Raw genomic sequence first — 23,013 nt, 5'->3', positions numbered from 1 at the left:
ACCTACAGTTTAAGGTGAAATCCAAGGCACTGTAATACTTTCCCACCGGGTTCCCGTGCATCAAAGATAGCAGTCTACTATCGAGGAAGGAAAAATTAAAGATGCAGATAACTTGATACAAGCTTCTACATCTAGTATACTTCTATACTTGTATAGAAAGTAATGCTTGTGACCTAGAGCCACTAAATGTAGTACACAGACAGATTTTCGTCAAATCTAATTCTGTACGAAGCTTTTCATTTCGATTTTCGACTAGGGGGTCAAATTTGGGGGCTGAAAATGCATGCAAAAACGTATATACGTTTCTCATGATTTCTAAGAACGCCTTGTATGTATGAAACCCCATTACACCGTAGTTGTGCAGGCTTACATAACAGCACAGGATAGAACACCGGGAAGTAGAGTAAAAATATTTTTGTTCTCCGTTTTAATCGATATTCTGAATCGGGAACTAGGATGCAACGCCTTTTATCCAGATTCTAAATTAAGAACCTACAACAAATAATAGTGACGAGGATTAAATGTGCTAATATGCGGAGCACATGTCATTCGGGTGGAACATGTTCTTTTCATGGTGGTTAACTAGTGGGTTCCTATTCAAGGGAGATTTAGGTGTCCACATACATGTTCCAAGCTCCTTTCCAAACCAATAACAACATAGTTATATACACTTTGAATTCCCAGTTGTTGTACTGAAAGTATTGTATTTAAAAAGCTGATTAAAAAATAAAAGATGTTCAAGGTTGAGAAAGCCATAAAGAAATAAACCGAAACGTACTCATGAGCCTAATCTTATTCCATTTTATGTTGTAAAGGAGCTACGAGAAGATATTAAAAACTCCTATCCACATAATAAATGTGTAAGTTAAAAGTTCGAAATTTCCGACTAGATGGAAGGAAACCATTGTTTGTCCTATTCCGAAATTCTGCTCTGAATGTGAGATAAACAATTACAAACTTATTTTTATTCTTTCCTTCTTTGGAAAAGTCTATGAAAATATCTTATAGAATTGTCGTCCTGCTATCTCGCCATATTAACATGGCTTTTTAACACAAAGATCAAAAATTTCAAGTTTAACATTAATTATATACCTTTTGGTTACAATTCTAGATAGTGGTGAACAAATAATGTTATATGCACTGATATAGCAAAGGCATTTGACACTGTCGATCACGACATAAGCTCAGTCTCTTTAATTTTATAAAACCTGCTCTAAAGCTTCTGTGTTCATATTTAAAAGATCGTAAGCAGTCTATCCTTTATCGTGAGCACATATCTAAGTTGATAGACGTTCGATCGGAGTACCTCAAGGATCGAATCTAGGACCCTTATTTTCATAGTCTTTAATAATGACTTACCACTTCTGTTAAAACATCAAAACAGTTATTATTTACCAATGATCTTAAAATATATGCAGAAATTAAATTGATTAATGACTGTATCAAATTACAAGATGATTTGGTAAACGTATTTAACTGGAGAATAGAAAATAAACTAAATATAAGTATTAACAAATACAAATCCATTTCCTTAACGCGTAGTAAAAGTAAATTCGATTTTTTCTACATGTTAGCACTTCATTCAGTAAAGAAGAGATGGTTAAAGATCTTGATATTATATTCGATAGTCATTTGTCATTTGCAGTACACATTTCATTCATAGTAAACGAAGCTTTTAGAATCTTGGGTTGGATTAGAACAGTTGGTAAGGATTTCAGAAAAATTGAATCCTCCAAAATACTTCATTTCGCGTGCAACAGGTCAAAAAGGGAATATGCTTCTCAAATATGGGATCCGGAGTACATAATATATAGCACTAAGATCGAAAAATACAGTCCAAAGTTTTAAGATTTTTTAACTTTCAATCAGGTTGAGAACAAAATATCTCAAATATGATTCAGCTTCCCAACTAAATGCTAATTTTCTTTTACCAACCTGGGAAAGAAGAAAATTTACTCATTATCTTTTGTTTTTACATAAAATTGCACGCAACAGAACTGACTTTACTGACTTGTAAGAAAAGATAATTTTAGGGTTCCTCATCGAAACATGCGAGATCGAAATAAACCTTCTGTTCTTTTGGAATAAAGCTAAAACAAATATCTTAATTAAGAAGTTCGCTACATGGCGGATGTTTGCTTCCTACAACAGGATTCACTACTTTGGATCGCCAATACATATTCTTAATGATAGTGAGAGTATATTGAAAATACAACTTGATGAATTATATTTAGATATGTTATAATCAGTATCTTGAGTATATCTTATATTCTAATAACATACATGAGTAGTATTTATTAATCAGGGGCGTCATTTCAGACTTTACTTGGGGGGGGGGATAAGAGCACCACCGAAGGAAAACTTTCATGTTTTATACTAGTATATTAGTATTATGATCGACTAAAGTATATGTATTCCTCAAACTCTTGGAGGGGCAATTGCCCCCTCCTGCTCTCCCTAAATGACGCCTTTGGTCTTAATAAAATTGTGTTACTTTCTTATATTAATTAGATAATGTATAATTACTGTAACGTAGAATACTGTAATTGGGCAGTATGTTGTATTGTTCTTTAAATAAATAAAATAAATTTTCTGAATAGTTTCATAAGGTAAAATTATGTTAGTTACTTTACCAAGCTTTTGTCCACAGAATCGATATATTGTAACTATGAGGCTGTATTTATCATAATTATTACATGGATAGGGTAATAATATTAATAATAATAATAATAATAATAAGAAGAAGAAATCTGTCACACGATTATGTCCCTTAGGCTAAGAGAGACGCAAAGGCAAGTGAATTACGATGGAAGAATTGGTGGAATGAGAATGTGAGAGTTCCTTCGAGAAAAGCCACAGATACGATGTTGTCCATCACTAACTTACTTAATCGGGGATCGAACCAGAGAGTCCACGTACCAGAGGTAAGCGCTTTACTACTGAGCATCCGTGTCTAATATGTAAAAGACATTTCATACATGAAAACTGAAGACTTATGTAGATGTTCCTATTGCCGAAGCCTCTGAAAGGAAAAATCTGAGTAACATTATTAGCTCGTTACTTCAGAGAGTTAAGAGTCTTCATCCCGGCGAAATTAAAATACCGCTAATTTTACAGTAATTATGTGATATCTTCAAATAGATAAAAGATAATCGAAATGTGGAAAAAGAGCGCCCTAGACAATATTATTTTACATGAGATACCGTTATCACGACTCACTTATCTGCTTTCGATTTCGAGCCATTTTGAAAATCGGCATTTATTTTCGCGTTTCTAAACAGCTGAAAACGGAAAGCCACTAGGTGGCTTGTGATAACGGTACCTCACGCAAAATAATATTGTCTAGGGCGCTCTTGTTCCATATTTCAATTATCTTTTATCTATTTGAAGATATTCACATAATTACTGTAAAATTAGCGGTATTTTAATTTCGCCGGGATGAAGACTCTTAATTAATAAGGTTTGAACCCAGTACAGGACTTCATGCATACAAACCCAGCTTAATAACCACGAACCGCTAGTGTTGATAACATTAATAGTAATTAAGGGTACTTACCTATTAAAATATGTTCTCTTTATAAACACATTCAAGAAGCTAGAATGAAAATCGAAGGAAACAAATACAGTTCGAATATTTTAACACTAAAAATAAACATTATATTAATTGAAAACCGTGCGAGTATCGCTTACACCAACTGCAATGTAAGCTCATCCGAACACAACTGAAGAACAAGGAAATTTTTAGTAAAACCCCCCAAAATACAACAGAAAACCCCTTACTCCTCCAAAACAGAACATTTATTTTCTTGTAATCTTTTTTTTCTTTTATGTTTCTGTGTTGTGTGAAAACAAGCCATATTCTGTGAAAACACAACACAAGTCACATTAGCCAGCCCCCCTTTTTTGGAAACTACAACCCATTTTTGGACAATCCATATATATTGTTCGTTGTTCCTCTATTGAGGGGAATATAACAGTTGTGAGTCGTGCCGCACTAAAACCATTTTCGGTAATGGTTCTTTTTTTTTTCTTTCTTTCTTCCTGAACCCCCATCGATGGTCTATTACCTTTAGCTGCTCATAAACTAGAATTCTTACGTAATTGCCTTTCCAACTTTATGACCTAAACGGTTCAAAGAACCACATTTTCAATTGTAGGGTTGCCAGATATCGCAAAGTTACTAGGAATATTTAATACTGACAGTTAACCAAATTCCAATAATTATTCAACCACACTATTTTACACCACAGTTAACCAAATTCCAATAATTATTCAACCACACTATTTTACATCACCTTATTTGAACAGTGGCGTCATTTGGGTCTTCAAGGGAGGGGCAATTGCCCCCTTTTTTGAGATATGTATAAATTTTCATCAATAGTATAAGAAAGTACTAATGAAAAATGAAAATTTACTTATATTGATGGGTTTTACTCTCCCCCCCCCCTTCCCAAGTAAAACTTGATGTAACGCTACTACATTTCACAGCAATATTCCAGTTCTTGGAGAATGAGACAAAGGGGGGGGGGGGATATATGCAAAAACTTCATTTACTGTAATATTCAAAGTTCAAACTGTGGCATTCTAATAAAAATTTTGCCAATTCATGTATTGGTATGGTATGATTTTGAGTTTAGCGTCCGTTTTCAACAGCGGAGCTACATAAGACATGGATCAAGAGTTTAATGTGGGATCCAAACCACATGCAGTCCAACTGGGAATCGAACCATGGATGTCCGTGTCTGGCGTGTATGCTAACAGTGGCGCCCGAAGAAAATTTTCTAGGCGGCATCTCCAGGGTTGCTTGTAGGGATGCGCACGAGTCGAGTCGAGACAGAATTTTCCTCAGAAAATTCGAGTCGAGACACAGCTCTTCCAATAGAAAAATATACGTTTTTCGAGTCGAGACATCACTTTTACAGCACATTTTCGAGACGAGACAGCCTCAAATCTTGTCTCGTGCGCATCCCTAGTTGCTTGCTATATTATGTCTGGTATTTCTGGTTGGTATACATTTTCGTGACCCAATGTGGCAGTCCCCTGCTTCCCTTCTGGCGCCCATGTACGCTAACCATACAGTCAAGAGAGAGGTTCTGATTGCTGAATTGTAAAGCATTCATGCTCACTTATAACTATTTATTTATTTATTCCTGTTCGAAGTTTAACGTCCATGTTCAACACCAATTGTTTATGAGACACTAGCCTACAGTTTAACATAATATTCGAACCACAAGTACATCACTGGTAATAAAACACACGTATCTCGTCCCAAAGTCCAGGAGTCGATTCCCGTTAGAAGTTGGTTGGTTTGGGAGTTCCACGTCCCTTTTAGCACCGTGGCTATAGGAGACGTGGATCTAGGCCCTATAGCTTAACGTCGGGTTCGAATCACATCAACTCCCACTATGGGAATTGAACTAGATTTCCCTTCGTTGAATGCGTGTATGCTAACCATATTGCCGATTAAAAATGCAAACATGGCTTTTATACTCGTATCCCTCACCTTTTGTTTTCCCTGTTAAAGAAGGCCGTTTGGTTGTTAACAAAGTGGTTAATATTATTATTATTATTATTATTATTATTATTATTATTATTATTATTATTAATAATAATAATAATAATAATAATAATAATAATAATAATAATAATAATAATAATAATAATAATAATAATAATAATAATAATAATAATAATAATAATAATAATACAGAGAAGTTGTAGTGCGACATCTTCAAGTTTAAATTTTAACCTTCACGGTGACTCAATGGTAGACCGAAGGGCCGCGGTGGCTCAGTGGTAGAGCGTTCACCTCTGGTGCTTGGGGTCCCGGGTTCGATCCCAGCCCCCGCCAAGTGAACTTTGTGGTGGACAAACACCGTGTGCGTGGGTTTTCTCGGGGTTCTCCCGTTTCCTCCCACTTTCTTCATTCCACCATTTCTTTCATTTCTCATTATCACCGTCTCCTTTAGCCTAACCGGCATAATAGTGGGACGTAAAACTCAAAGATTTCATTTCAATGGTAGACCGCTTACCTCTACTGCGTGGGGTCTTTGCTTCGATGTCCGGTCAAGTAGGTTTGTGGTCGACAACATCGTGTCCGTGGCTTTTCTCGGGGTATTCCCGTTTCCTCCCACTTTCTCAGTCCACCATCATCATATTCTTGCTTTAATCATCGTCTCCCTTAGCCTGAAGGTTATAAACGTGGGACGTTAAACTAAAAAAAATGTTATTATTAACTATTGTGTTGCCAAAATGTCTTGAGCCATGGCAAAAATGCGAACTAAAGCTCACACCCCCACTCGTTGAGCCAATAAGGGTTCAGCTGTTGCTAAGCGAGAGAAAGGGAGTGGAATTCCGTCAGCCGATAGCAGCGCTTGCAACGAAAGATTAGGAATCAAGTCAATGTGGCATATCTATAGTTCTCAGATTTTTCAAATCATTGCGTCAGTAATTGGTCATAAAGAAAACGAGACATTCTTTCACATGAGCATGTAACTTTCCCGCTACTTAAAATAAACCTGTTAAATTGGTCAGAGAGGCAAAACATCTTTCATGACAGTGAAGTGCTCGCTTCTGGCCCTAGAGGTCCCTGGTTCGATCCCTGACTTTGTGAGTTTGTGCAAGACATAATTGTATCTATCGGTTTTCTCAAGACTCTCCTGGTTCCTCCCACATTTTCATTCCAAAGATCCTTTCTTCGTTAAATATTCGTCTCCATTCGCCTAAAGCGCAAAAGCCTGAAACGTGAAATTAAAAATTTGATTTTTTTACTTTCATTTTCTTAATTTGATCGTTTTCTAACTTGGCTCCCTGCGTAGCTTGGCCATATGTCCTTAATTCGTTCATTCACCATCATTGGTTCTACTAAAGAAATGGTCAGGATTCGTCTTGTTTTGAAAATTTTTGCCGACTGCTCATCTCGTCTCGTTCTCCAAGAAGTTTTCTCGACTCGTCTCAATTATCGGAACAGCTTTGTCGTCTCTATGCTTAAATTTCTTCACAACATCTTTGCCATGATTTTCTTTCTAAATTTATCTAGAAGTTTTTATAGAATCCTTCTTTGTCTCGAGAGGCCCACGAAAGGTGTGATATAACAACGTTTAAATCATATTTATCATTGAAGTATACTGTGTAAAAACTTGTCTATCTTTAAACGTTTATAAATACTTTTCCTTGTGTTCGTATAATCACTTTATCAATTATAGTTTTTATACTATGAATCACGTAACACTAAAAACAGTGTTTGAGATCTAAGACTTGGTTGAATTAGTGTTGCCGACGAGACTCGAAAACTACTCGTCTCGTCTCGAAAAAGAGACGAGAATTATCATGTTTCTTGTCTCGTCTCGAATTTGAAATTAAGACTTTTAATCTCGATCCTAGTCAGGTTTTCGAGGCAAAACGAGAAATTCCTCGTCTCATGAAGAACACTAGCCAGAATTGTCCATGATATAAAAATTCAAGCCGTCCCGTCTCAGGAAGTGTCTGTTTCTATTGGAACAGCTACGTGTCGTCTCATATTTCGTCAAGGTAATTCTGTCTCGTCTCGTGACCAAGCCCTAATAATCGTGCATACCTATATGAAGATAGTTGTATGAGGATATGTAGCCAAATAGATTTTAGTGTATTTGCTTTCCGATTCCCATCCAAACACGATAAAATAATAAAGAATGGCTGGCAACCTGTGTAGTTAGGTAGGAAACTACAAGAAGAATTGGTTGAACACCCGTCATTCAGTCCAGCAACATTCTAAATGGTTTAAATAGGCTCCATAAAACCAAACCCAACGCTTCCCTCTCGGCGTGAACAGTCAAATTGCCCATTTTGTCCTGTTGCAGGAAGTAGGTTAAAAGGAACAACGGCGAATATTTATAGCATACCCACTGAAGAAATTGAATATTTCTTTTGTAAAGAAATTCTTTTGCTTTTTCTTCTCTCTCTCTCTCTCTCTCTCTCTCTCTCTCTTTCTGGAACTGTTTACCTAATTTTAACCTACTGAAAACACTTGTTGGTTGATACCTGCCTTGTTTAGTTCTTGACAAAAAAATATTGTCAATGTTATAAAAATGCTAATGTTGTTTTGTGTACCTATTTGAAAGTTGTCCAATAATTTTAATAATTTTCTTGTTCTTTTTTTTTAAATGAATAATTACAACTGTTAAAATTCTACTCGTCTTATAATTGAATACTAGAAGAACATACACTATTTCAGTGGCGGCTCTTGAGAGAAAGCATATCAGTGAAAATTAACCTTTTATTGCTTCAAATTCAAAATAAGGGAACAAAATAACAGAAGTGTGCTTAATTTAGTCTTCCTCCATTAGTTTGACGCGATACAAACGACCTAAAAATAAAAGATAGTTAAGAGATAAAGGCAAAAAACACTTTCAAGCAAGATATACCTAATTTTCACTGCTGTGACTTTCTTCAATTAACGCCACTACTTTAGAATATTGACTTTTTCAGGGTCAATTTAGGGGAAGGTTGCCTATACGGCACCACTTTTAGTAAAATTGAATCTAAATGATAAATATGGTCGCAGTTATACAATATAACAACAGTATAACAGAAAGACCAGTATCTCTGCTATTAGTGAAACACATGTGTGGGATAAAGATAAAAAAAAAAAAAAAAAAAGTGCCTCGTTTAACTACTTTTCTGAAAGTTTGCAAACTGTGCCATTTAGGCGTAATGTATGCAAAATCGCATGAGGGAGCCAAAATCGCACTCAAATTAAATTAACAAGAAAATTATCTGTAAACATAATAATAAAAAAGAAAATCACAAAGTAAGAAATATATGAGTATATTTGTCAATATCTAGAATCTACACAGTAAGATTATGTGACTACGAAGCGTTCGATAGACTAATACATATATAATTTCCTAGAGAATATCCGTCTGTTATTTAGTTATGTACTCATCGTAACTGTAAAGTATTGTCGACCCTTTGTGACCAAAGGTGTACCTAGCAATAGAAATGTTTTCTGGTTGCCTTAAACTTAATACAATATGAGAATTCATGAAATTAATCCATTTTTGCCTACTATTTTATTTTCTCTATTGAAAGGATTACGCAGATGAGGATTCGCTTCCAAAATTTTGTATGCTAATCTGCTAATATCATCTCCTCAAATTCCAATATTATGCCCACCAATTCATTTTTGGCCTGTGTCTCTTCCATTTGCTGCATCTGTCCAGGTACCACGTGTGCCCCCCTGAACTTCACCTTGGCAATGTCTTAGAAAGTCTTTTTTTGGTATTTCATATTTTCTACACACTTAATTTAAACCTGCTTCCTTATCCAGAAAGTCTTCGAAAGCACGATTCATGTCCTCTGCATTCCATTTACCATACCGTCAATTTGCCATTCTGAGATCAAATTAGTAACTACTGAAACGAGACAAAAATAAAAGCATAATGTAAACAATTGCGTAAGATTTCAGCAACCCTTGACGGTGCGATTTCAGACAACATGCTATTTTTCGAATTTACAATTTTGTATTTCTTTGTAATCTAACCATACACGTATCAAGAACACTACTGTAATTCATAATGCTCAATAACTTTAAATAGCACTGCGAAACTCATAAAACAAAACATAACCTTGTTGTAATTTGCTTACTACGAACGTCAAAATCTTCTATCGCAATGGCACAAAATTTTTCATTGTTGATATCAACTTCTGCTTCGCACTCCTTCTTTCTGAAGGATTGTGGTAGTAGGTTAAGCTTTGCCTTGCGCTCAATAGATTGTTCGTATCATTTTGTAATGTGATCGAAGTGGCCAGATATTGAAATGGCCGTCCCTTTTTTATTTGAATGACATATTTTTTTTCTTGGTTGAACAAAAATGGACAAAAATTGGACAAAATTCTGAGCTGGTAAAAATTGAAATTTGAAGATGTCCCACTACAACTAAATGGATCCACTTTTTCAACAGTTCTCCCAACAAAGAATACCTGTTTCAATATTTACGGAATAATGAACGAAGTAATTGATTATTTGCTCAATAAGAAACTACGAAGCGAATATTTATTTGAATAATGAACAATTGGTCAAGTAATTATTTGAAATAATTTAGAAATAATGTTCTACAATACTGTAAAATTTTACAGGTTTGATAGTAGGTATTGTTTTATCTCCAACAAAGCTCAGGAAACAAAATGAAATATGAAGCAATGAAACAAACTAAATGAAACTTGTTTCGAAGAATTTGTTTATTATTGTTGAATATCGTACGGAAGAAAATAACATTAAAAATAGAGAAAACAAACTTAAACTAGTATCCTATATTAAACCTTTGCGTATAGTTGTCATTAACTATGAGGTGTATTCAAATTGTAACACCTATTTTTCTCGCACTAACTAACCACACGTGTGACACTCGTGTCTCTTCTCGATGTAATCTCCTTGCAGCCATACGCATTTTTGTTAACGTTGATGCCATGATTTCATGGTCGCTGTGAATGTTTCTTTAAGGAGTTTGTTTTGATCACTGGGAAATTGATGATGCAATAGCGGCACGGCTAGTGAGTATGCAACCATAAAGAGTGTCTTTCATTGTTAGAAACAGCCAAAAGTCTCCTAAGAGTCAAGTGAGTAGGGAGCATGAGAAGTCATTTCGAAGTTCGCATTCATGACACCCACCTGGAGGACACTTTTCGTATTTTCAGATATTTATGCAGGATTGTGCACAGACACCACGGAAATGCCGACTTTGAAGACGATGTGTTCTACATTCATTCGGCAATCCTCGAAAACAACTTTCTTCGTGGAGTGGCTGACATTTAACATGCGATACCTTGCAAACGGTACAAGATACGAGAAAACTCACTACATCAGTGAATTTCCGAGAAAATCGTATATACATTTGATGTATCACTTGCTACCTAATCCCATTTGGAAAAACGAAAGTTGAATTCAATATGGCGAATCCAAGGTGGCGACTGGGGTGTGAACATATGTCAGAGAAGCAGTACATGACAGAAATTCTTTTGCATATCTCCATATGCATGTTCATTTACATCTGAAGAAATTAAAAGCAAATTTGTGTCCGAGCCTTATAATAGTTTTATGATTGAATTTCGGATATATGAATTTTCATAAATAAGCAAATTACCAGTATGGGCCACTAAAATTGGTACAATAGACATTGGACCGCGGAGAAGTTTGCATTTGAATCAATTTTACATGAATCCCAAGGCGACAGTTTGCAAGTATGCCTTGTAAGAATGACACACTACTTTTAATCTCAAATTCTTTTTCAATTGAAAAAAATCTTAGTATTAGAAATATTCCTAGTCCCTAATAAGTTGGCGTATTATCTAACAAATTTGTTCTGTATTTAAATTTACATACTTCTTCGTTGATCAGACGTGAAATAATTTACTTTGTTTAAAAAGGGAAAAACACAAAGAAAGGCGAAGATAGATTTTTTTTATAATGACAATTTTAGTGCTTTGGAATTAAGTACAAAGTTGAGAAACGAAGAAAAGAAGTTTGTAAAAAATTACAACGCTTGAAGAAGACAACAATGCTAAGAAAACTTCAGTTGTAGCTTTTTTCCCTAATCCTTCTTCGTTTCTCAGTGTTCTTTCGAGTCACAAGAGTAAACACTGCAATTCATCTTCTTACTTACGCCTTCTTTTTCATCTTCTAGTTTCTTTCCTTTTTTTTCTCCTCTCATCCACATCTTTCTTCCTCCTATTTCTTCCTCAATTTTGGTCCCCTTTTTATTTTTATTTTTGCAGTTACTGCAGTCGCCTTCTAGTCATTTCCCACACAGTTCATCCTCCTTCCTAGAGTAAAGTAGCTTTTCAACCAAGTGTCGTCCCCAACAACGTCCTCGCTCCACGAAACAAACGAAGAAGGATCGTAACGAGAGTCGATGCACTGTCCGTCATTCAAAAGACGAAGACAAAAGACTTCGTTGCTTTCAAACTAATAGAAAACAGCCAAGAAAAATTGAAATTAAGTAAAATGTTCATCATTACTTATAACACCACACTTTTTCTAAGAAAAATCTTCAAAAGATACAAAGAACTTTGTTAATAGGTTATTACTTATAATATCATCCTTCAATATAAACAGAGAACTATGTTCTTCATTACTTGGAACACCACATTTAAAAAAATCCTTCAAAATAAACAAAGAATTTCGTTCTTCCTACTTATAACGAAAGTTTCTTTCAGAAAAACATGTTCTAGGGGGGCACACTTAGTATTCGGGGAGGGCACTGCTGGTACTATTCTATCGAAAAATATGTCTGGAAGAAACATTGCTTATAACACTACACTTTTAAAAGATCCTTGAAACTAAACAAAGAACTTTGTTCTTCGTTACTTATAATACCACACTTTTTTTTTAAAAAAATCCTTCAAAATAAACAAAGAACTTTGTTCTTTATTACCTATAACACCACGCTTTTTTTAAAAAAAAAATCCTTTAAAATAAGCAAAGAACTTGGTTCTTCATTAGTTATAACACTACACTTTAAAAAAAAAACCTTCAAAATAAACAAAGAACTTTGTTCTTTATTACCATAACACCACACTTTTTTGGAATATCCTTTAAAATAAGCAAAGGACTTAGTTCTTCATTAGTTATAACACTACGCTTTTTAAAAAATCCTTCAAAAGGAACAAAGAACTTGGTTTTTCATTAGTTATAACACTACACTTTTGTAAAAAAAAAAAATCCTTCAAAATAAACAAAGAACTTTGTTCTTTATTACCTATAACACCACGCTTTTTTAAAAAAAAAATCCTTTAAAATAAGCAAAGAACTTGGTTCTTCATTAGTTATAACACTACACTTTAAAAAAAAACCTTCAAAATAAACAAAGAACTTTGTTCTTTATTACCATAACACCACACTTTTTTGGAATATCCTTTAAAATAAGCAAAGGACTTAGTTCTTCATTAGTTATAACACTACGCTTTTTAAAAAATCCTTCAAAAGGAACAAAGAACTTGGTTTTTCATTAGTTATAACACTACACTTTTGTAAAAAAAAAAAATCCTTCAAAATAAACAAAGAACTTTGTTCTTTATTACCTATAACACCACGCTTTTTTTAAAAAAAAAATCCTTTAAAATAAGCAAAGAACTTGGTTCTTCATTAGTTATAACACTACACTTTAAAAAAAAACCTTCAAAATAAACAAAGAACTTTGTTCTTTATTACCATAACACCACACTTTTTTGGAATATCCTTTAAAATAAGCAAAGGACTTAGTTCTTCATTAGTTATAACACTACGCTTTTTAAAAAATCCTTCAAAAGGAACAAAGAACTTGGTTTTTCATTAGTTATAACACTACACTTTTGTAAAAAAAAAAAAATCCTTCAAAATAAACAAAGAACTTTGTTCTTTATTACCTATAACACCACACTTTTTTTTCGAATATCCTTTAAAATAAGCAAAGAACTTAGTTCTTCATTAGTTATAACAATACACTTAAAAAAATCATTCAAAAGGAAGAAAGAACTTTGATTACCGATAATCTTTAAGGACTTTGATTTATTGAAAGTACTTTGCGTATTTATCGTGTCTGTCCGTGCGTTCGTCCGTCTGAGAGACAAAAAAAAACCAAGAACTACTTGATGGAGAGTCATCAATTTTCACCAGGATACAGATGGTGAAAAATCAGGAATCGGGGTCCTTGATGAAGGTTCTATTGAAATCGAAAGAAGAAATAATCCATTTCCAGTTTTAACGTTGATCACTATAGAGCAGAAACGATCATGGATAGTGAGAGCTGGTATCTTCGAATTGAATAAGAGTCCCAAAAATACATTTCATTTTCATCTTTAAATATTTTTTAAAATGCTAGCATTAAGACTAGCTCCTCCAAAGAGTTATGTTCTTTATATGGGAAGAAAAGGAGGAAAATTGTGGATAAAATGTATACACTGTGATTCGAAGAGTGTATTCTTTATTTATTAGTTGTTTAAATAACAAATAAAAACAAACAAACAAATATTCACATTGTAGGTAAATATACAGGGTGGTTGTAAATTCAATAACTATTTTTAATTATCCTAGATTATCCTAGAAACTAGCTTCAGCTCAAGGTGCTGTGTAATACTGTGTACTAATGTGAGGTTTACCATTTATCATTTTCAGAAGTCCATCCAGTGAAAACTGCAAAATGGCTGGTGTATACAGCGTAGAACACAGAGCTAAAATTGCCGCCAGGTATGAAGGTTGGAGGTCGGTGACGCAAGTGCAGAGATGTTGAACGATATTTGGAGATGCTTGGAACGGCTGTATGGCCTGTGATTCAAGAATGAGAAAAATGGAAGGGAATTGCTGTTCGTGCAAGACGGAGCTCTGCTCCAATTCCAGTGAGAGCATGGTTTGATGACGATTTCCCTGGCAGATGGATTGGTCGCCGGGGACCTACAGAATGGCCTTCAAGCAGCCCCACATTGAAATGTAACTTAATAACGAGATGGAACACCCAATAATGTATTCAATGAAAATAAAGCTGTAATACACTGAGAAAAAACTAGAAGGTGGCGTACTTAAAAAGGTAGGTTACATAGGTGTCCATTGGACAATGGAAAACAGTGTATGTCCTCGTCTGCCAAGCACCCCAGTGTGGCAGTATTGCCAACCGATCCGAACATTCAAGATTTTCGCATGAAGTCTACCGCATTGGCAAACATAACAACATGGGTGCTTGTGGGTTCACCAACATACTACAAACCTAGTATGGGCCACAGTCTAATTATATCTGCCACAGCGAGGTGTTTGGGAGATGGGGACACTCACTATCTTTTCCATTGTCCAATGCTGCTTCTATCACTTTTGTCATATATTCGTTCAATGACATTCATGCCATTTTCAACATTGTGATGTTTACACTTGTTGGCAACACTGACAACCTAGAGTGGTTTGGAGACGGCCATACTCAACATCTTTTTTCTATAGTTCGTGTGATGTTTCTGCAAAGCTTGGTGTATAAACGTCTCATCGTACGGAAAGTGCTTTACAATTTCTTATTTTTATTCTTGGTTAGCAACACTGATAAACTGGGGTCCTTGGAAGAGGAATATGTCCGAAGTATATTTTCTCTAGTGACGAATGATGTTTATGCTGCATTTTCATGGATATACATCGAGTGGTACAGAAACCATCTGCCACGTTGTATTTACAATTCGTTGGCAACACTGACGAAATGGTTACGTTTAGGTGCAAAGTGATATTATCAAACCCTTACCCGAGTCACGTTCTAGCAGTGAGATAAAACAGGAACATGATGGGCTCAGGGGCTTACGTGTGATGCATTGTAATATTCATTTTTATTTCTGTCGAATATACCTTACATAGGGTCACAAACACCAACAAACTGGCCCTATATAGGGTCAGTTTGCGGGTTTGCCCGTGATTTGAAAACGGTTTCGTACTTCTCATGGCAAGAGCTTTCAGAAGATATATAGGTTTTCCCCAGGTACTTGGTCCCGGTATGGAATCATCCCTAGTTAGTAAGGAGAGAGAAAATACAAATGGTTACGTTTCTACTTTTCATCTATCCGAAATCCTAACTTATGATTAAGAATAGTTTCGGTGTAGCATCTTAGTCTTCGTCTGTGAACATCGTCTCGATGACATCGTAGTTTCGATTCATCATGATATCAGGAACGAAGCTACTGCGAACTAATAAAAGCACAACCTCAAATACTTGTGAATTTCGGTGTCCTTCAAGTATTTTTGGACGTATAAAAAAAGGATGTGGGGTTTTTAAGACATGCAACCTTTATTAAAATACAGTTAAAAGACAATGAAAGTTTGTGTAATATACGATGAGTGATCGGAAAGTAATGGAACGTGCATATGTCATTTCATACAACTAATGCAGCCAACAGGTAGTACGTACATTAGGTAATAATTCGACAGAGTCTTCATATCGTTAGAGGTACTTATCGCACCGTGAGATGAGTTTGAAGATTCCCTCCTGGTAAAAATCCTGTTCTTGCGTGTTCAGCCATGTTGTCATAGAGTGTTTCACCTCCTCGTCTGAAGTAGGGCCGCGGTGGCTCAGTGGTAGAGCGTTCACCTCTGGTGTTTGGGGTCCCGGGTTCAAACCCTGCTCCCGCCATGTAAACTTTGTGGTGGACAAACACCGTGTGCGTGGGTTCTCCCGTTTCCTCCCACTTTCTTCATTCCACTATTTCATTCATCTCTCATCATTACCGTCTCCTTTAGCCTAACCGGCATAACCGTGGGACGTAAAACTCAAAAATTTCATTTCATTTTTCCTCGTCTGAAGCGAAGCGACGGCCTCCTAGGTGCTCCTTCAAACGCAGTAGCAGGTGAAAGTTCCTTGGAGCGAGATATGGACTATAGAGAGGGAGGTTGATTGTATCCCAGCTGTGTTCAAATTTATTAATGCTGCGCTGGGTCGGCCACTGCACTTCTCGTTGGTGACGTTTTCTCTACCATCCGCAAACTTTCGACACCATTCTGTAACGTGCTAACAAGACATTACAGTCTCTCCATAAACTTACACCAGCTGCCGGTGAATTTCAGCCGCGGTTACAAGTTTCGTTCACAGAAATCGAATAACTAAGCGGACTTCTTCGCGAGACCAGTTTTGCAAGCGAGTTGCCATTTGTATTTATATACAACTTGCGCCGTAGGTGATGGGTGGCTGAAACTCGGCACAGTTGCTAACTCTTTGTATTAAAATTACCGCACACTCCCCATTCCTCTACAACTAACGAAACTCCAGAAATATCGGCACTGTAACCTTAGTTTTTGATCCTCCCTCGTACTTGGTTGGTTTGATTTGAGTGTAGTGTCTCTTTCAGAACTGAAGTTATATGAGACGAGGACCTAGGCTTAACGTGGAATCCAAGTCATATGATCTCCCACCGGAAATTGTAATATACTTTGTGTGTGTGTGTGTGTTTTATATTTTACAACTGTTTTTAATGGAACTGCCAAATTTCAAATAAGAATTATTCTACCTTACTACCTGAAACTGTATATTTTTGTACGTGTAAATGCTTAATACTACATGTCTTTCTTTCTTTTTTTTAACCTAAAAGTTGTAAGATATTCCTGCTTTTTTCCTCCTTGAAAAATCTGACAATCCTAGCTCATGTATCTGATCTTGCTAGAATCGTAATAATAAGCTTGGAGAAGATATACTTCAGCATGTCATTAAGCATACGGTATACGGTTATCTTGCTAGAATGGTAATGAAAAACTTGGAGATGATATACTTCAGTATCTCATTAACCATACGGTATACGGTTATTTTGCTAGAATGGTAATGAAAAGCTTGGAGATGATATACTTCAGCATCTCATTAACCATATGGTATAGGTTATCTTGCTAGAATGGTAATGAAAAGCTTGCAGATGATATACTTCAGTATGTCACTAACCATACGGTACACAGTTATCTTGCTAGAATGGTACCGTAATGAAAAGCTCGAAGATGATATATATATATATACTTCAGTGTCACTTTTATAGTAGTTCTCGTACTGCACCAATTTTCAGGTTAACAATATTATTCGTTCTTTTTTCTGATTTCCTCAAAAAATTACGCATGAATTTCTATACTCATGTATCGTATATCACTTCATTCTGCTCAGTAATATCTTTCAACTGGTATGTGTCTCACATTTAGACTACTTTCTCTTTAGGTAAACGCTAAGAGAGGTACTATGGCTTTAGTGGTAGAGTACTTACACCTGGTGCGTGGAATTCCTGGTTCGGTCCCCGACCAAATAACTTTGTGGTGGACAACATTCTACTCGTAGGTCTTCTCGGATACTCCCTTTTCTCCCACATTATCATTCTACCAATTTTTCCATAATTATTTACTTGTCCTTGTCAACATAATCGTGGGACGTTAAACTGAAAAACTTAATTTATTATTTTTAAAACCTAAGAATAGTATAGATTTAAAGTAATGAAGGGTGAATGAGTAGGTACAGGTCAGGACACCTCGACTCGAATTTTGTCAGGAAAATCCTGTCTCTAGGGATGCGCACGAGACAAGATTTGAGACTGTCTCGTCTCGAAAATGTGCTGTAAAAGTGATGTCTCGACTAGAAAAATATATATTTTTCTATTGGAAGAGCTGTGTCTCGACTCGAATTTTGTCTGGAAAATTTTGTCTCGACTCGACTCGAGCGCATCCCTACCTGTATCGACTCGTCTCGTGCGCATCGCTAAATGTCTCTAGGTATAACAACTGTTCCTTGGTACGTATTGGATATGTAGCTAGGGATAAAATGACTTCGTAACCAAAAAATGCTCTAGTGTTCTTCTCATTGGTGCAATTCACCTGTTATTTTTACAATAGGCTATGAATCTGAAATAGCAAGCTTTTAGGATTTTTCCCATAACTTTCCACAAATGTACCCATTTCTGTAAAGCGAAATACAATATATATCCATAGGGTAAGCAACTTTCTATGCTATGTGGACTACAGAAGACGCATAATTAACGAAAGTTAAGGCTTGTGAAAAAATTATGGTGAAATGAGAATGTGGGAAAATCCCGAGAAAACTCGGGAAAACACAAGGTTGTCCACTACAAAACTCATATAGCCCGGATCGAACCAATGATCCTTCACATCAAAAGTGAACGCTCTATCATTGTTCCATCTTGAATGAAATTCAAGTATTTACTCCAGTGTAAATCTGGATTCCGATCGACATAGTTTTCTTTTTCTGTCTAAGATGAAGTACTTCGGTTTCTACTTGTAGTAAACACAGTGGTTCTCAACCTAATTCCTAACACGACCCCCATTTTATCACATCCTCTTGCCAGCGACCCCCTTACAATTTGTGGTTTGTAATAAGCTTGTGTGGGATTTTTAATATACCTTATTGCGAAGATCTCACGATATCCATCTATTTCTATAATAGTAGAATCCATTTCTTGTATATAGTGGATACGGTAACTTTCCTAAAAGCGAATGGATTAAAACCAAATTTGGTCAGTTCATTCATTTTATAAATATCGAATCCGATCTGTCATACTGTTTCAAAATGGAGGCCGTTTGAAAATTTTAAAACTTCATAACTCAATTAATTTTGGGTCATATGATTAAAAAAATAGTGATTTCTAATTTTGGTTAAAAGAAAACTTGGACAGCTGCTAAAAATGTTATTGAGTATTTTAAATGACTTGATAATAATGCGTCACGAAGATTGAACTAGACATTGCCACACTAATGAAATCACACGATGCTCAGGTATATCATAAGCTTTCAATTTTAATTGTATTTCAATATACAGATTCTGTTGCATTTGTATTTTTCTGGTATTTCAATATGGAATTCTCATTAGTTTCATATCTAGGGGGCCGCGGTGGCTCAGTGGTAGAGCGTTCATCTCTGGTGCTTGGGGTCCCGGGTTCGATCCCAGCCCCCGCCAAGTGAAGTTTGTGGTGGACAAACACCGTGTGCGTGGGTTTTCTCGGGGTTCTCCCGTTTCCTCCCACTTTCTTCATTCCACCATTTCATTCATTTCTCATAATCACCGTCTCCTTTAGCCTAACCGGCATAACCGTGGGACGTAAAACTCAAAGATTTCATTTTTTTTTCATATCGTACCTCTTTCGTTTAAATTGATTTTTAAACAACTCTGCACCTGTTGAAAATGCTTAGTAGAAATACTTTTGGTTGTCCTTAACAGTATGTATAAACATTAAAATATGCCTATCAAAACAAAATTCAATATAGTATTTAAAAATATTTTGTAATTATATTTATCTCTTCCGCTTATCTTCGCGACCCCATGAAACCCTGATTTAATCAGTTTACGCATAACGCTTGTCATTTGTTCTTAAATTAAGTGCTGATAAGTGATTACTCAGTGGTGCCCACCCCCCTCATGTCCATGACGCACCCTCCCTCAATTGTCTATCCGTAGGTGTTCTTCCATGAAAAAAAAATCTTTTCGATTATTTTTTACACACCCTCAAAAACATATTTATATAGATTTTTAACCCCCCCCAAATATTTCAATGACGCAGTTTGCCCCCCCCCTTGTGGGCACCCCTGGACTTAACCATGTATCTAGATCCTACTGGATGAGCTATTAGCATTCTTCTGGACGTTGTCCACCTGCTCAAATTGGGCATTATTTGTAGAATCAGGAGTATTACACAAGACACATTTTACTGTAATTTTCTACTGTGAACAACATTCATTAAATTCCAATTGTGATGTTCTTTCATTTTTTACGTTTGTGTTTTAGCTGCAGAAAGTGTTGACCATATACCATTGCAAACATACAGAGACATCTATCGTTATTTTTCTATTTCAAGTTCTAAAGAATGTAACATGATTAAAAAAAAAAAAAAGAATGAATCCAATCCAATCTACTTGAAGCGAACAACGCACAAAACAACCCCTGGTGGCGTTTGATAGATCACTGCATATCCGTCTGAACAAAGACATCAAAATGATAGATTTCGTCCATCTTAAGTCACGACGAGATACGGCCATATTTCATGTTCTTAAGGTAATCCTAAGCGGGAAGGGGAGGGGAACAGGCGGAAATTAAAGGCGATGCAGTGGGAGACGAACCCGTAAGCAATGGTGGGAGGAGAGCTTGATTTTAAACTTTCACGGCAGCAAAACAAAGGAATTGTAATGCAACGGTTGTGTGATGCCTTCTGCCTTTTAAACTTTCATTACATTCTTGTTGCAGTGTGGACTGACATCTGTCGGCCAGAATTTAAAGTATGAAGTTTTAACAACCACTTACGTTACTTACCTGTATCTTTGTACTATGAAATTTTCAAAGCTGTTTTATTCAGTTTTACAGTGGGAAAGGACTAAAATCATTACAGGTAAACGGTTAGTGCTATTGCTCTCCAAATGGGTGGTTCCTGGCTCGAATCCTATTGTCAGTAGACATTCTCATTAAGGTTTTCCTTAATTTATTGAAGTCCCAACAAACAAATACTTTGATGGCGATACAAATACAATAGAGGACTTGGTCGACTTTGTTTCAAGTCCATTAACATTGAGTCATTGTAAATCTACTGATGGATAAAGGTCTCCACAACTATCTCTCCAGCGAACCTGTTTTCCATCTTATTTGTCAATGTTTCTTGATTTCGTTATGCTGTCTTGTATGATTTCATTTCCTGGAAATACTTTCTGTCTCTTGGTATCCATAGTGTTACGATATTACAAACCTTAAAACGAGGATTTTTTTTTTTTAATATTTCACATATTCACAAATATAATTAACCTACATTGCTTAGGGAGTCATGTAGGAGGTGGGTCCTTGGGGAGTGGATCCCCCGAAATTCCTACTTTTCTGTAGATTTAGGGTAATTTTAGGGATGATTTTTACAAATTTTAATATAATTTACCCTCATAATATATATAGGCCTATTGAATTTGGACTTGCCCGTTGCCCCGAAAACCTTTGGACCCCCCATCGAAATAAATTCCTGCGTATGTGCCTTTTTATTACTCAACAAACCTCTTAATGACATTTTGGAAAAATTAAATGTGTACAACTAAACCTCCACAACACCGATTGCGAAAATATTAAATTCCTTATCTTCGAGCTTGCAGCTGGATATGTCGTATTTTCTTGGAAATTCAACATCTATATTAACATATACATACAGTGGCGTATTTAGGGGGGCTTCAAGGCTTGAGCCCCCCGAAATCTTACTTACTATAGTAAAGTATATGAAATATCTTGCAGAATTTTCACATTTTCAGGCAAATCCCCCCCCCCGAAGGTTAACAAAGCCCCTCAGAAACAAAATCGTAAATACGCCACTGACATATATTGGGTACTCGAGAACCAGTCCCCCGGCCCCCTTCTACTCTAGGCTTCAGTATCAGAGACAGCATTGTCAGTACACGTTTAGTTTATTTAATTAGTACAAAATGTAGTTAAGTAGTTTTATATATCAACTATGTATCTAGTGGACCTGTATGTGCTCTATCATTCTATATGCGTCTCCAAGACATCTTTCACACATTGAGAAGCACTTGATTAGTTATTATTCGAAAGGCTTGTTCGACACTTCCGAGCAATCTTCCTCTGTCTTGTATTGAGGATGGGAGATATGCAACTTGATTACTATACCGCACAATGAATTGTCTAGTGTTGTAAGGTCCACTCTTCGTGCGGGCCATTTCTATGAAGATAGAAATGTTAGGGAACCACGTCCAATCCAGAGGTCCAGAAACTGTTCATTATGGAAAACATGCACCTGGAGAGCAAGGAGTCGAACCATACGAGCTTCCACCAGGAATCAAACCTAGCACTCCAAAGGCACATATGTTAACCACATCGGTAAGTCTGTCCCTCTGCATGTTCACTACGAAATGTTTCTTCGCGATCAACTAGCCAAGTGGGTAATTTTTGCCTAACTTCGAGTTCGACACCTGACGAGGATACTTACGTCGTTTTGAATGGTACCGGTACTGTGTGTCCTCTATGCTCTATACATAGTATTCTCTATGCTGAAACCAGATAATTTTTACTAGGCACAAATAGGAATTCAAATCATTTGATGCATTTCCAATATCCACGTAAGTGAATGTGTATTTGGAAAAACTGATTCTTATCACTTATATTCATTATTGTTCGTATTATTTTCAGAATATTGTATATGTAAGAATGTACTCTTTATTCGCGGTAAGTTAGTTTATGAGCCATCTATTATCTTTATAACAGGAAGATCAGGCGGAGTCTGAAAAATCTCATGTGTTGAAATCAAAAAAAGTGTATATATTCCTCAGAAATCCATATAAAATGGAAAGAAAAAAATACATTAACATATACGATATAATGTGTTATTTGATACTAGACGCTATCCACTTAATACGGTAAAACGTTTTTATTAAAAATTTTGTTACTATACAGTAAATCATGTTGATCACTTCGAGTAATAGCTGGCAACACTGATTTCTTAAATGGATCTAATGCATTCAACGTTCAAGTTGGTATCATGACTGATTCAAAATGACAAAAAATGCGTCTCGGATGTATTTATTAGAGT

The 23,013-nt window shown here is 35.9% G+C and overlaps 2 long non-coding RNA genes across 3 annotated transcripts in view; one reads left to right on the top strand and one right to left on the bottom strand.

Moving 5' to 3' along the window:
• LOC145678871 (uncharacterized) overlaps positions 1-3,704 on the bottom strand; it is a 290,898-nt gene extending 287,194 nt beyond the window's left edge. Inside the window, exon 1 of the long non-coding RNA XR_014130467.1 lies at positions 3,557-3,704. This is a non-coding gene — a long non-coding RNA (uncharacterized LOC145678871). The remainder of the gene's footprint in view (positions 1-3,556) is intronic.
• The window catches only part of LOC145678869 (uncharacterized), a 335,623-nt gene that overhangs the window by 263,636 nt on the left and 48,974 nt on the right, over positions 1-23,013 (top strand). The window contains exon 4 of one of the 2 annotated variants that reach the window (XR_014130464.1): positions 14,129-14,537. The exons of the other annotated variant lie outside the window; for it this stretch is intronic. This is a non-coding gene — a long non-coding RNA (uncharacterized LOC145678869). The remainder of the gene's footprint in view (positions 1-14,128; positions 14,538-23,013) is intronic. 2 annotated transcript variants of the gene reach the window in all.

Source organism: Thermobia domestica, chromosome 2 (assembly GCF_964235325.1).
Source record: "Thermobia domestica chromosome 2, izTheDome1.hap1.1, whole genome shotgun sequence".
Lineage (NCBI taxonomy): Eukaryota > Metazoa > Arthropoda > Insecta > Zygentoma > Lepismatidae > Thermobia > Thermobia domestica.
The sequence above is the reverse complement of the archived record's forward strand: the minus strand, read 5'-3'. Positions and strand labels throughout refer to the sequence as shown.